Genomic DNA, 15,447 nt, shown 5'->3' with positions numbered 1-15,447 from the left:
AGCCCCGCTTGCTCCCGTCCTCCTGTGAAAATTGTTATTCTGAGACCAGTTCACTGTGATGGACACAATTCCTGCTCCAGGGACCCTCTCTCTGCCCAGCTGAGGTTAACGGTTACTTTTCACGCCAAAGATAACTTTACAAACTAGTAGAGAAAACATTTCCAGAGATGCCACCTTGGCTATTGTAGTTCATTGCTTTCGACAGACTTGCATCCCAAAGCTGCTCTGAAATTCCCTGGGTCTGAATCAACTTAAAGAGATTCAAAAGATTCCCTTCCAGTTTCCCAGCTTCTCACTCTAGCTTTTACTCCATTGTCTTGTCTGAAACTCTTTTCCACCTTTCCTCTCCAGACACTGTTGATGGCATTAAAAATTGGAATAATACAGGGGGCAATTGGCAACATCTATTACATTTGGAAAAAGAGTTTGCCCTGATTTATCAATTCCACTTCTAAGCATATGCGCACATGGTGGCACGTCCACACGGGCTGCATGTTGTTTTACTCATCCTAAAACTGTACTGGCAGAATCTCAGCAACAACCCGTTTATCAATGGGACAAGGCTGCCTGATTAGGGTACATCTAAGGTTAGGGTTAGGGTTAGGGTTAGGAAGGAATATTAAGCAGCTGTGAAAAGATACAAGGTAAAAGGTGGGAAAATATAACTAGTATATGTTAAGGATTTTTAAGAGAGTTAAAAAACAGAAAATAATGATATGTGTATAAACATATGAGATATAGTAAATGGAGTCATAAAGGCATTGAAAACATCTCAAAGACACACTCAAAGCTGGCCGCAAATTGGGAATAAGTCATGGGTGGGAAAGTTCGGGGACACTTCCTCTTAATTTTATACAGTTCTATTTTCTAGATTGTTTTGACATTTCTAAGCTTTTACCAAACAAAGAAAGATTATCCAGAGGTTACCATTAGTGATTCAAATTGGGCGACTTTCCTGACAAGCTCCTATAGTCAGTTCTCACACCCAGCTTCATGAATTCACTTCACGTTTTCCTCTCCTTTAGATGTCTTTCCTCTGCCTAAATCCTATCCAAATGCTTTTCTTCATAACTCAGCTCAAATTTCACTTCCCCTGTGAAGGTTTCTCTAATGAATAACCCCTCTCTGTGAGCTGGTTAATCTAGAGACTCACTGCACTTAGGACCCACTACATGGACCTCGTCCTAATAACACGATCCCACGTTGCTCAGCTGGCTCCTAGTTGAGCCCTGGACAAAATCTTCCCTAGGTGGATGCCAGGATCAAGGACTCCTTAGCTGCCCCGCATGCTGGGTAGAGTGGGTGCTCAGTGAAGGTTCACAGTTTAGTAGGTAAAATTGCTCTGGGTTCCCAAGTACCGTATTTTGTATTTTCAAGGTTTGCTTCCTTTGCCAGCCTTTTTTCTCAGACAAAAGAAAGATCATCCGTCTTTTCATATTATTTCTCTGTTCAAAATGGATTCTAACTAGTCATTAGATTGAAGAATTTAAATGGGTTTACTGACAATGTTCATAATATACTAATTCTTCCTCCTTCTGGGCATGTTCCCCCATCTTTATACATTAAACTTGCTATTAATAGAACCCATGGTATGTCTTTTCATGCTTTCAAAGGCTTTTCTGCCAGCCTGAGTATTGAAGTCGCTTCCTCTAGCGCAATGAAAGCTTCTCGTCTTTTTTTCTAGCCCTCTCATCCTTTCCTTAAAGCTGGTGGGATGACCTCCCACAGTGGTGCTGTGTCTATTCCAACAGCCAGACAAGGACAATCAGCAGGATAAAAGCAAGCACATCCTATGAAATTTTGCTCTGAGCTTAAAGAGGGCACCTGGGCACTCACAAAAGAAGCACCCTTCCCAATAGAAAAGCACACTTATCTTCTTTCTAAGGCTTTGTCTCTAATGTCAGGTAAAGTTTGAGCAGTAACGGTTCATTTCTGTTACCATTTTGAGTCACTGAGTTTTCACAAATCCTGATGCATAAGTAGGGCTTTAAAGTCTACTCACGTTCTCATGTTTTTCTTTGTACGTTGTTTCCATCCAATGTAATTAGAATCAATGAGAACACATTCATTCAAAGCATACAGACGTGAAGGCTGGGTTTCCACGCATCGTAACGGAGGGGAAGCACCGTTTAAGCAGTGTTTACCAGCTCGTCATAACTGTTTTGCATAACTACTCCTTTGCGTTAGCACACAAAATGTAGATAAATAAAATGTGTCAATGAATAGGATCAAACATATTAAGGAATTTACTAACTTCCTCATACTATTTTCACATCAAAATATATTAAGCACGTAAGTCATCTCAGGGCAGAACACGAATGCTTATGTGGAATACACTGAACTTCACAAAAATCTATTTTACTTTTTTGTGTTATGTCACAGACTGGTGAACCCTTCATACTGGTCGGGAGTGGTTAGCAGACCAACGGTTGAAAACCCTTGATCTGGATCAACTCTTTTGGAAATAAGGAAATAAACTTTTAAGAATTTGCTCCTAAAAGGTCGTAGGATTTGTTAGAGGATTGGCGTGGAACTAAGCTCAGCTTTCTTTTGTCAGACACAAAGGTACTAGCATGTGTGTTCTTGTCCTTTCAGTGGCGAGTCTCAATTTATCTTCTTCATTATTAAAAAAAGAAAAAGTGTCCTTTTAATGGTTAAATGATTTTGATGGTTAAATGAATTTCCAGAGAAAACCTGTAATCAAGGCTAGTATTGCAGCTAAAGATTTTGCTTTGCTGACAATAACAATCCCGTTGGCTTTTCGAATGACCGAGGTCAATTACCTTTTCTATATCTTGTACAGCTACAAACAACAAATATTTATAAATGTCTGGGAAAGAAATGCTTTTGCAATCTATCTAGATGTCACGTTGGAAAATTCTTATCATTTAAAATCAAAAGAACGGGTCATGAGTAGAGTGACTGTATAATTTATTATCACAAACCAGGACACCTTAAGAGTGTTATTATACCAGGACAACAGGGGCAAACCAGAATGGTCCCAGGCAGCGGGGACTGACTGTCACCTTGGTAGCATTTTCCATGCAGTTTTCAAGCTAAAATCCACATTTCAGATAGTAAATGACACTGAATTTTTCCATGTCATTGGGTTTGGTAAAAAGATGATTTTATTAATAAATCATTTAATAGTGTGTACGGCAAAGTTATTATGACTCTTACAGTGTTAGAAGATAAATCAGAAGAAATAACCTTTTCAAAATTATTTTACTTACCTATATTGGGGTGGTTAGCTCATGTATTTGTTTCATAAATTCTGGGGGAAAAAGCTTTACTTCATTTTCAAAAACTGATGACCTCATTCAAAATTTGTACATTAGCATATTTGACATGTTTATAAGTTTATTTTTTAAAAAAGCCTAGGCATTATGTTATCTTTGACCAAGGTACATACATGAAACGCTGTAATAATAACAAAGGCATCACTGGACCCAGTGTCTTGTCCAGGACATGTGAGAGGAAGGGTGGGTGAGAAGACAAGGAGATGAAAGACGGAGGTGACGTAAAAACTTACAGTTTTATGTTATTTCATCCTTGAAAACATTATTTAAAGAACACAATGTCAAGGATGGAAATATTCATAGACTTAGAATTGAGTGAATCCAGTAAAATACTAATTTTTGTCAACATACTTCAATGCCCCTGTTCTTTGGAGTTGATAAGCATTGATCAGAAGTTTGACATTTCTTGATTGTAACATAATTTGCACAAAGACTGATGAAACAACTATTTATGTTGAGTCATGTGGTCCCAGAGGCTACTGTACTTGGTCCCTCATGTACTATGATAGCCATAGAGGGAATTAGGTGAATGATTTTCCTTTTGCTCCCTTCCTTCCTCCCTTCCTTCCTATTTTTTTTTTTAACCAAAATAATTACTCCAGAAATTCAGTACGTAAACACAGTTTTCTGTGCGATCGTCATGTTTTCAGTGACAGAGGCAGTTTTCAGGACGCTTGCCTTGAGTTGCTAGTCACATACTCTGGGCCCCAATACTTGAAACTTTCTACTGCCAAATTACAACTTGGGTTTAAAATGTGACTCAGAGGCCCTGCACAATAAGTTGGGAAAGTCAGTTTTATGAGCCTTTCTGCAGCACACCCATGAATGTTTAAATTACCCTTTAGGCCTATCAAAAAATAATAATAATAATCCAGCGTCTTTCAACCCTAGTACTAAATACCATCAGAGACTGATGCAGACATGATTCATCGTATTTAGCAAATGCATTATGATTTTATTAAGCGTAGAGTCATCCCAAGACCTAATTGGCTGACAAAAAGCAAACACTGACCGCACCAAACCAGCAACTCAGAGAAGCAGATGAGAGACTACTATTTCAAAATACTGTTGAGTTATTTAATATTTAATAAAAGCAGCATTTACTGTTCATGAGAAGGACAAGCTGTTAGGACAAAGTCATGTTATGCAAAGTCATGTTAGGACAAGCCACTAATCATTGGAAGGAAGGAAAAGTTAGAACCGTAATGATTGTAGATAAAAAATGTTAAAGTACTAGAAAAAAACGACCTGAGTAGGTGACGCTGGAGCTCTGCGTTATGAAAGATCTTTCTAAACATGACCACCTGGCCGTCAGAGAGATCAGTTCCAGTGCCAGCCTGCAAAAAAGAGAAAGTGAGCAGAGCTTGTGTGCATGTTGCATTTGTTTCAATAAGTGAAAACTCTGCCCCCAAAAGTTTTGTAGCCATATATATATATATACATACATGTATTTATAAGGTTTATAAATATGGAAAATAATGCGTGTGTAAGTTACACATATACATAATTTTTTAACCTTATAAATTAAGTTTATGAATTCCTGGTGGAAGTTTTTCACTAGTCCATTTTTATTTTTTCCCTATATTCCAATGCAGTCATAATCACTATAATCTAGAATTTTAGACCTAAATCATTATCAATTTCTTTACATTGTAAACTTTTTAAATAAGACTTTAATTTTGAAAAAATTTCTGACCTACAGTAAAGTTGCAAGATATTGTAATGAATTTCCATATAACCTTTTGAAGTAGGCAGAATAATCCTCACCCCCAAGATTCTTCACAGTAATTCCCAGAAACTGAATACATTCCCTTCCAGAGAAAAAGGTATGTGGCAGACCTGGTCAATTTAAAGATCTTGGAGGCTGCCATATGATCCAGCAATCCCACTCCTGCACATATATCCAGAGAAAACCATAATTTGAAAAGATACACGCACCCCAATGTTCACTGCAGCACTATTTACAATAACCAAGACATGGAAGCAACCTAAATATCCATTGACAGATGAATGGATAAAGAAGCTGTGGTACATACACATTGGAATACTATTCAGCCATTAAAAAGAAGGAAATAATGCCATTTGCAGCAACACAGATGGACCTAGAGATTATCGTACTAAGTGAAGTAAGCCAGACAAAGACAAATATCATATATTGTCACTTATATGTGGATTCTAAAATATGACACAAATGAACTTATCTATGAAACAAATGAACAGACTCACAGGCATAGAAAACAAATTTATGGTTACCAACAGGGAAGTGGCGGAGGGATAAATTAGGAGTTTGGGATTAACTGATACACACTACTGTATATAAAATAGATAAACAAACAAGATCCAACTGTGTAGAATTTATTATCCTGTAATAATAAACCATAATGAAAAGGAATATATGTACATACATTTATAGGTATAACTGAATCACCTTGCTGTACACCTGAAACTAACATGATTTTGTAAATCAACTACACTTTAGTTTAAAAAAAAAAGATATTGAGATGGAGACCCTGGGTCATTGGATGGACCCAATGTAATCACAAACATCCTCATAAGAGGGCAGCAGGAGGGCCAGCGACAGAGACAGACCTGAAGGTGATGTGCTGCTGGCTCCGAGTTAGAGAAGGGACCCCAGCTGAGGGGTGCAGGTGGCCTCTGGGACCCAAAACCAGGCAGGGAACACAGCTCGCCTAGAGCCTCCAAAAGGCATGCAGCTTTGCTGACACGAGAGGTTACGAATGACTTTCTGACTTTGTCGTTCCTTCTTTTTTTAGTTGGCATTCTGACTCTAAAAGGTCCAGATGCCAATTACAGTTCATATGAGGGCGGTTCTGTCCCCAGCCAGCGATGCCCTGACACCAGCTGGGTGTCCTACGGTTCAGCTCAATCCTGACTCCACCCCATCCCAGGCTAACACCCCTCCCACAAGACGCCTCCCTCCCCTTCAGGTGTCAATCACAAGCTCATGCTGTCACCTGCACTTCTGACCGATTGGCTGTAGATCAGAGGTCCCCATAACCCCCTCCTCGGGTCTGATTAATTTGCTAGAGCAGCTCACAGAGCTGTGAGAAACATTTTAAAATTGAGATCACTGGTTTATTATAAAAGGATACAACTCAGGAACAGCCAGATGGAAGAGAGAAACGGGCAGGGCATGGGGAGGGGTGTAGAGCTTCCATGCTCTGAGCTCGCCTCTCTCTCCATACCCCGACGTGTTCACCAACCCTGAAGCTCTCTGAACCCGTCCTTCTGGGTTTTTATGGAGACTTCATTACACAGTCATGATTGGTTGAATCCCTGGCCACTGGTGATGATTCAACCTCCAGCCCCTCCCCCCTTCCCAGGACTCGGGGGCGGGACTGAAAGTTCCAACCTCCAACCACAGGGCCGGTTCTCTAGGAAACCGGCCCCCATCCTTAGGTGGTCCAGGGATATTCCATAAGTCACCTCTTGAACATAACAAAAGACACCTCTATCTCACCACTTGGGAAGTTCCTAGGGTTATAGAAGCTCTGTGCCAGAAATGGGACAAAGACTAAACACAAATGTCTTATTATAAATCACAACATCACAAGAGGATTCCTATAGGCTACTGAACCTTTAGATGTTCTATCATCTGTTACTGTCACTCATTTTTATTAGATTTCTCCAGGTTTGTCCAATGGAAACCTGTCACACTGGCTCCTGTGTCATGGTGAGGTCCCCCTTGCACTTAAGTTCTCATCTATTTTCTGACACAGCAAAATGCTGTAGGCTCACTTTGTACTTCCCCTGTTACAGATTGGAATCAGATATTTCCTCAGAGAATTCTGATAACTTGTAGTGTGGAGTGTCATTTAGAAAAAAAGAGACACGGCCATTAGTTGTGCTCAGTCATTGGGATGTCATTATTTCAAGGCCCTTTAGAGGTCAGGGTTAGCAAATAGAGGGTTTTTAAAATTATTATTTCATACTGATACTTCTAATCATAATCGAATATCACAGTATTCTTTCCTACTTTTCCCATTTTGTATTCTTTCTTTTACAATGAGAACTCTGGTGCCCCGAAATATCAATATATGCAGTAATGTTGTCAGTCCTCCAACATACACAAAATAGTTTCAAGTTATTACATCTGGACCATTACCAACAACATATTAATTAAAAGAAATCTGATATTTCTTTGCAGTTATTTTTGTCTTTAAACGGAGGGTCCAGTATCACAGCACTGTGCTAAAAAGGCATTGTTATTTTTCAGATACATTATTTTTGTTGTTAATATATTTCCAGTGTCTAATTCCATTAATGTTCAGATTTGAATATTTCCCCTTCCTTGTTGACCAGATTTTATTTTTTGGATATATCAAACAGTAACACGTTTCTAGAATTCAGAGTTACACAAAAGGTTATATTCAGAGAAGTGTCTCTTCCCTCATGCTTCGAACACTGTTTCCTTTCAACTCCACAGGAAAGGCTTAGGTTTTTGTTTGTCCTTTTGTGCTTCATTTGACAAAAGCAAGCAGGTACATGTTTATGTTCTTAAAACCCCTGTTTCTTACACGAAAGTAGAATAGTGTGTATATTCTATGCACTTTACTTATTTACTTAACAAAACATCCTGGAAATCTCTCCATATAAGTTTGTAGATTGTTCTCACTCTTTTTACAGTTACATTTATTCCACAGTGTAGATGTTTGTTTGTTCAGCTAATTGCAGGGTAGGGAATTTTCAACAACTGCAAGTGTATGATTCTCATTTTCTGTTTTCTTCTTTCAACAACTTTGTGTGGATATAGATTGCTTTTTTTTTCTTTCTTTCTTTCTTTCTTTCTTTCTTTCTCCTTCCTTCCTTCCTTCTTTCTTTCTTTCTTTCTTTCTTTCTTTCTTTCTCCCTTTCTTTCTTTCTTTCTCTCTTTCTTTCTCTCTTTCTTTCTTTCTTCTTTCCTCTTGAGTTTCCAGACAGTGGGAGAACTTGGAGTAGTTGACAACATTCCTGCTTTAGAAGCATACACTGCCAGTTTAGGGCAGTGAAGTTTCTTTAAGGGAGGCTTTTTGGATTCAGGGAGGGGCTTGGTGTGTTTAGCATTCTCTCTTGTTTCTGCAGCATCCTTAGCTTCCCACTTTCACTCTTCTTTGCCTTCACGTCTCCCACTGTGCCTTTCCTTTACCATTTTTTTCCTCTTCCAAAAAAAAAAAACTCTGAGACTACAACTTCAGATTTTCAAATTTCCCACACAATTTTTAGAATGTTGTCTATAGCTAGTGCTGTGACCTACCAAGTCTCAGACTAGTTTTCAGAATTTTTACCATTAATGCAGGATTTTCTCTTTTCTGTGCATTTTCCCCAGCCTCCACCTACTGTACCTTCTCATTCTTGTACTTTGAGTTTGTCAACAGCCAATTGGCACCTGCCATCTACCTCTACAAGGATTAAATCATGAGCCACTGCAGGTGCTGACCTTCAACACCCCCTGAAAGGAATTCAGGCTGGAGAGCAGGAATGAGGCCCTCTGTGCTCTGGGAAAAACTGGCGGAACGGGTCTTCAGATAGTTAGATATTTGCAGGAGCTGATTTTATGAGCCCAGTGCTTGCATCTCCTCATATCTAGAGAAACACAAAAATCATTAAGAGTGACATCTGCTCCTCTAGACTAGCAGCAAACTTCTGCCAAAACGTGTGCTTGATTGCACGTCCCCCTTCACTAGAGTCACGTACATACCGACCTCCCCCTCCCCTCTTCAGAGCTGCTCCTTGAGCTACCCGAGAGGCTGTCTGCCAGGCTCTCAAGTAGCTCTAGTCCTCCTTCTGCCCCAAATAAAACTGATACAGCCACTATGGAGAACAGTATGGAGGTGCCTTAAAAAACTACAAATAGAACTACCATATGACCCAGCAATCCCACTACTATACCCTGAGAAAACCATAATTCAAAAAGAGTCATGTACCACAATGTTCATTGCAGCTCTATTTACAAAAGCCAGGAGATGGAGGCAACTTAGGTGTCCATCATCGGATGAATGGATAAAGAAGATATGGCACATATATACAATGGAATATTACTCAGCCATAAAAAGAAACGAAATTGAGTTATTTGTAGTGAGGTGGATGGACCTAGAGTCTGTCATACAGAGTGAAGTAAGTCAGAAAGAGCAAAACAAATACCGTATGCTAACACATATATATGGAATCTAAGAAAAAATAAATAAATGTCATGAAGAACCTAGGGGTAAGACAGGAATAAAGACAAACACCTACTAGAGAATGGACTTGAGGACACGGGGAGGGGGAAGGGTAAGCTGTGACAGAGTGAGAGAGTGGCATGGACATATATACACTACCAAACGTAAAATAGATAGCTAGTGGGAAGCAGCCGCATAGCACAGGGAGATCAACTCGGTGCTTTGTGACCACCTGGAGGGGTGGGATAAGGAGGGTGGGAGGGAGACGCAAGAGGGAAGAGATATGGGAACATATGTATATGTATAACTGATTCACTTTGTTATAAAGCAGAAACTAACACACCATTGTAAAGCAATTATACTCCAATAAAGATGTAAAAAAAAAACTGAACTCACAACTCTCATGTTGTGCGTTTCTTTTCAGTCGACACTGCCAACTCTGGTTTCATATATTTTAACTCAGAAACCTTAGAAATTTAAATTTCTATACTAAACTATACTCAGCTTCAAATGATACGAAGAGCTTGGAAAATTTAACTCTGATTTTCACATCATGGTTATTATGTATTTTAGCTTTATCTTCATTCTTTAACTCCATGAGACATTGTTTTATATATTCCATGTCTGTTGAAATATGCCCTCAGATTTACTACTTTGCTCACCACTGCTTTTTGCATGTAAGACCTCTCTGTGAGGATTACTTTTAGGGTAGCGAGAGGCTGGAATGTACTCTTTACGTAACGTCTATTTGTCGCAAATGTCCTAGTTTTGGTTCACGTACAAACACCATTAGCTTGCTCTCGTGTCCAAAACATAGTTTTGTTGATTATACAATTCCATGTTTGTGGCTATTTTCTTTCAGAATTTTGAAGTAGTATCCATTGTCCTCTGGTTTCTATGGAGAAATCGGTTGACAGTCCAATTGTTAGTTCTTGGATTGTAACTGGTCAGTTCTCTGTGGTTCCTTGCAAGAACTCTGTGTCTTCCGTGACCTGCCGTTTCGCTGCAGTGTGTCTGGGTACCTATAAGTGGCAGGATAGGCTGTCAGGGGATCTCGGCCTGGCCCTGCTGACACTTGGGACTGGATAACTCTTTGGGGTGGAAGCCACCCCTTATCTTGTAGAAGGATTAGCAGCATCCTTGGTCTCTACCCCATAACAGTCGTGCCCATGAAACTGTACCCAGACATTGACAAATGTCCCCTGGCGGGGCAGGGTCACACCCCATTGAGAACTGCTCGGCTAGTTTAAACAGCATTCACAAAAAAACCTTCAAAACATATCAGTAGCTTATAAGAGCAAAGGTTTCTGTCTCGCCTATACTACACGTCCATTGGGGCTGACCATGGCTTTGCTTCCATGTCTTCATTTGCCTGGGATCCAGGCTTATAGAGGAGCCTTTATTTAGGGCATTTGCAGGAACCATGGCAAGAAGGGAAGGAAAGCCTGACAAAACATATACCAGCTCTTAACACTTCAGCTTGGAAGAGACCCATGTCACTGCTACCTCCATTCCATTAACCAAAGCAAGCTGCATTGCCAAGCTCCATATTAATTGGATGGAAAATATTGTTTCTCCATAGGAAGGAGCAGGAAATATTTGGGAATAACAATACAGTCTCACCCAATATGAATATGCTTTAATTTATTTGACCTCTTGAATCTGCAGAGTGTAATCTTTGATCACCTCTAATATACTCTCAGTATAACTTCCAGAGTTTTCTCTTTTTGTTGTTCTTCTCTTCTGGAATTTCAATTAGTGGTATATTAGATTTTCTGAAATGTCTTTGTATCTTAAACTTTCTTTCCTTTTTACATATGCTTAATCTTTGTACTGCATTCTAAATAATATCATTAAATATATCTTTCAGTCCATTCACCTTCTCTCTAGCTATGTTTAAGAACCTATTCTTCTACTGATTACCCTTAAATTTTTATGTGCACATTTGACTTAATAAAGGTGCACATTAATTAATTTTTCTGTATTAATAATAATAATTGGAAAGATTTGATCCCTCTTCTATTGTAAAATTTTCCCAGTAAATGGTTCCTCCTTGTATTTATAATCCCAAATTCTTATTTGTCATCATTAAACTGTTATCATATTTTCCATATATGGAAACTATATATTTACCAGCATCTTCTTTTTATTTTTTTGCTACAGTTTTTTTTCTGGGTCCTGTTTCTTTCCTAATAAACTTCATCCTTTCATTCCAGCAAAATTCTATGAGTGACAAAAATTAATGGGTATTTTAAATATATTTATTTTACCCTCACTATTGAAGGATAACTTAGGTTGACAGTTATTTCCTCTCAGTATTTTCAAGGTCATATTTTTCTTCACTCAATTTTTGCTAATGTGAAACTTACTGTCAAAAATAACTCCTGTGACTTCTTGTTTATAATTTGTGATTTATCACTGCTCAATTTAATATATTTATCTTCATTTTTGTTGTTCTACAATTTTTCTATAATAAATCTCAGTGCCTAATTATCAGCCCTTCCATTACTTCTATAATCCAAGGAATTATTTACATATCAGCCTGAAAATGTTTCCATTATTTCTTCTAATTTTGCTTTTTCTCTATTTTTGTTTGTTTCTTCTCTTGGAATCCCCATTAAATAAATGTTGCCTCTATCTTAGTCTACCCTTTATATCTCAACATTTTTATATTTTCAATCTCTGTTTTTTGTTTTTGTTTTTTTCTGTGTTCAACCAACTGGAAGAGTAGATCATTTTTTTATAAGGGGAACAGGACATTTTAAAAGATGCTATAAACTGGTACAAATAAATATAGCACAAACTGGTCACTTAAATATATAGAGACTAGGAAGAGTTTTCTGTGTCGTATAAATGATGAAAAATTCCTCCAATGGCAAGGGACAAAAAAATTTCAGTATTTGATGTGAAAATGTAAAAACAAACATTGCAAGACATTAAATGCAAATCGCTTTCAGAGTGAAGTAGATTTGTGCTCTTTTGTTTAAAAAACATATATTACATGTGATTTTTTCTTTAGTTTGTTACAAAAAAAAACACCATTATAATGGTGAACATAGCAAGAAAGTTTATAAAAAATAGCAATTATCTAACCATAGTGTTAAGCTTTGTTATTTTGTATGTAGATTTGTGAATTTCTACCATCCTCTCAATTATATACCCTGAAATAAAAAGGAAACAAAAGGGAAGTCCATTTCATTCACTCTTACAATAATTCCTGCAATAATCACTATGATTCCAAACTCGGAGCGACCAGACAAATGTAACTTCGTGCACCTGACCCTGACCCTTTACAGCTGTGACATTTCATTGCTCCTTCCCTTTGACCAAGATTCTCACAGGATCGGTCCCAGCTATGCTGCAGTAGGGTAGCTTTCCTACTAACCAGAATGTGAACAAGTTTAAATCTTTGACCTTCAGACCTGAAAAATAGCAAAAACAAGAAAATTGTCTCTGAACCAAAAGAACTGAAACCATTACTGGTTAATGCTATGTGCAAGAGGTAGAGACACACTTGAACAGAAGGAAGCCACACTGGGAAACTCAGTTCAGCCAAAGAAAACAAAGGTCAATATATTTTATGTAGATATAACACTGACCACTGTAGAGGATTTTCTACTTTATGTGGAATTGTCCCCAAACAAAAATGTCTAAATGCTCACTATGTTACCAAGGCTTCCACACATCCACAGCTAGTTCTTCTCTTCCTCAAGACTACCCAAAACAGCAGCAAGCATTTGCTGGGAACTAATGGTGGCCAAGGTCGCAAATTGTTCCTATGCTAAACACACCTGAGTGTGTTTAGAGCAGAAATACCCTTAAACAAAAAAGAAGAGAAAGATAGACTTCTAGGGGCTTCCCTGGTGGTTCAGTGGTTGAGAATCCGTGTGCTAATGCAGGGGACGCTGGTTCGAGCCCCGGTCCGGGAAGATCCAACATGCCGCGGAACAACTAAGCCCATGCGCCGCAACTACTGAGCCTGGGCTCTAGAGCCTGTGAGCCACAACTACTGAGCCCACGTGCCACAACTACTGAAGCCATGTGCCTAGAGCCCATGCTCTGCAACAAGAGAAGCCTCCGCAATGAGAAGCCCACACACCGCAACGAAGAGTAGCCCCCGCTCGCCACAACTAGAGAAAGCCTGTGCACAGCAACAAAGACCCAATGCAGCCAAAAATTAATTAATTAGTTAGTTAATTTTTAAAAAAAGAAATAGATGACACGGAAAAATGCTAATTAAAAAGAAAGAAAAGATAGACTTCTATATAAAGGACCATGTTATTAATGTGTGTGGATTCCAGAGAGAAGTAGCTTGAAAGAAATTTATTCACCTTCCTGTAATGTCAAAACAGATATTTCCAACTAAATGATAATTTTTCTCTCTTTTCATCTGACGATGGAAAAGGTGACCTTGAATGCACATCAATGATTCATTTATTCAGAGTTGAACATCAAAAGACCCTACTTACATTTAGATTGCTTTCACTTCTACAGACTTGGGGAAGATGCAGGTCTTTGGAACACAGCAAAGAAAGGATATAAGTAAGCATCATTTTTAAATGATGTTATATAAAAAACTTGTCATTCTTTATTCGGCCATTTGAAAACCCCAGGCCCTTCTTCTCACTGAAGTTTCCATAGAAATTTCATCTTCTCCTCCTCTATACCTCTACGAGGACCGGGCTGGTGGTTTCAATGGAAGGTGGGAATAACCCCGATTGGCGGGCTCTAAACAATCAGAGGTGACTCAGAAAGATGCCCGGAGTCTGCTGCTTCACTGTCTCCATGCTTCCCTGACTCAGAGAGAAGTGTTCCTGTTCCTGGGTCTTCCTTTGTCTCTCCTGATCACTCTGGCAGCCTTGTGAGAAAGACTGACCTTCTTTGTATGGTTTCCTTAATAAATTGTACAAACTGTGGGAATGCAGGAACCAGCAATCACATTCCACCGTCTTAGCCGTCAGAAGCATCACCGTGTGGGCAGGAGAAAGATAGGACTTCAGCAAACAGTCCTTTACTGAGCAAAAATGTGTCCTGAGAGGACCCCCTTCTAAACTGCTGAATTACACTAATACAGGAATTTAAGAAAAACAAAGGCATTCACGCTGCTGACCGCATCACTAGAATACGTAACAAATTGCATATTGACGTTCCCTGAAGAATGCCACCTCTCTCGTTCGGCATTTTAATGCTAGTGCATTCTCAAGTTCCAGGTGACAGCTGCAGAGCCAACATTCTAAAGCAATCAGAAAACTCATGCTACACAGCGGTCACAGCTGGACCCGTCGATCAAACTGCTTTTGCTCCACTGAGGTTCATTCACTGCCAGATAATTAAGCAGCGCATGTTCCGGACTTGAGGATTTTAGCCGGGGGAGCTAGATTGGAAAAAAAGCAAAACTGTTAAGCTTTCCCTCTGGCTTCAGCCGGAGAGGCAGATTTTTAAAACCCTGCATGATTCTAGGACATCTCACAGCGTCTGCATTCACGACTGGGCCCTGTAGCTCTTACCGGCAATATTGGTCATCGACCTGCACGGCATTCGAACGCTGAGGGTTGAATTAAAATGCTTTTGGAAGCAGAGCGAGAGTTTCTCCCTCCTTCTTGACCAGGGTCCAAACCAAAGTGGAGAAAGAAGCGCATGGTTCAGTATCTCAGCTACGATGCCATCAGTTCCACTACTTGTCCGCTTGTGGGTGATACATGTCATTGAGATGGTTTTCACTGGATGGTACAGAAAACCCTGATTCTAATGGCTCAGGTTATGACCTTATTTTTTAAAAGCTGATAGAAAAGCATTTTGAGCCTAAGGGAGCTCCAAATTCAGTGTAATCAGGGCTTCCGTCCTACTGCCCGGAGTCTGACTGGGCTCTGCCTTCCTGCTATTTTGTCCTGCTTCACACTACACATGCCAACGCCATCTGTGTGCCCGCCTGAGTTTAAGTGCCTTAGACATACTTTAATCCATGTCATCCTCATAATAGTCCTACGAGG

Source organism: Phocoena phocoena, chromosome 5, assembly GCF_963924675.1.
Source record: "Phocoena phocoena chromosome 5, mPhoPho1.1, whole genome shotgun sequence".
Lineage (NCBI taxonomy): Eukaryota > Metazoa > Chordata > Mammalia > Artiodactyla > Phocoenidae > Phocoena > Phocoena phocoena.
The sequence above is the reverse complement of the archived record's forward strand: the minus strand, read 5'-3'. Positions refer to the sequence as shown.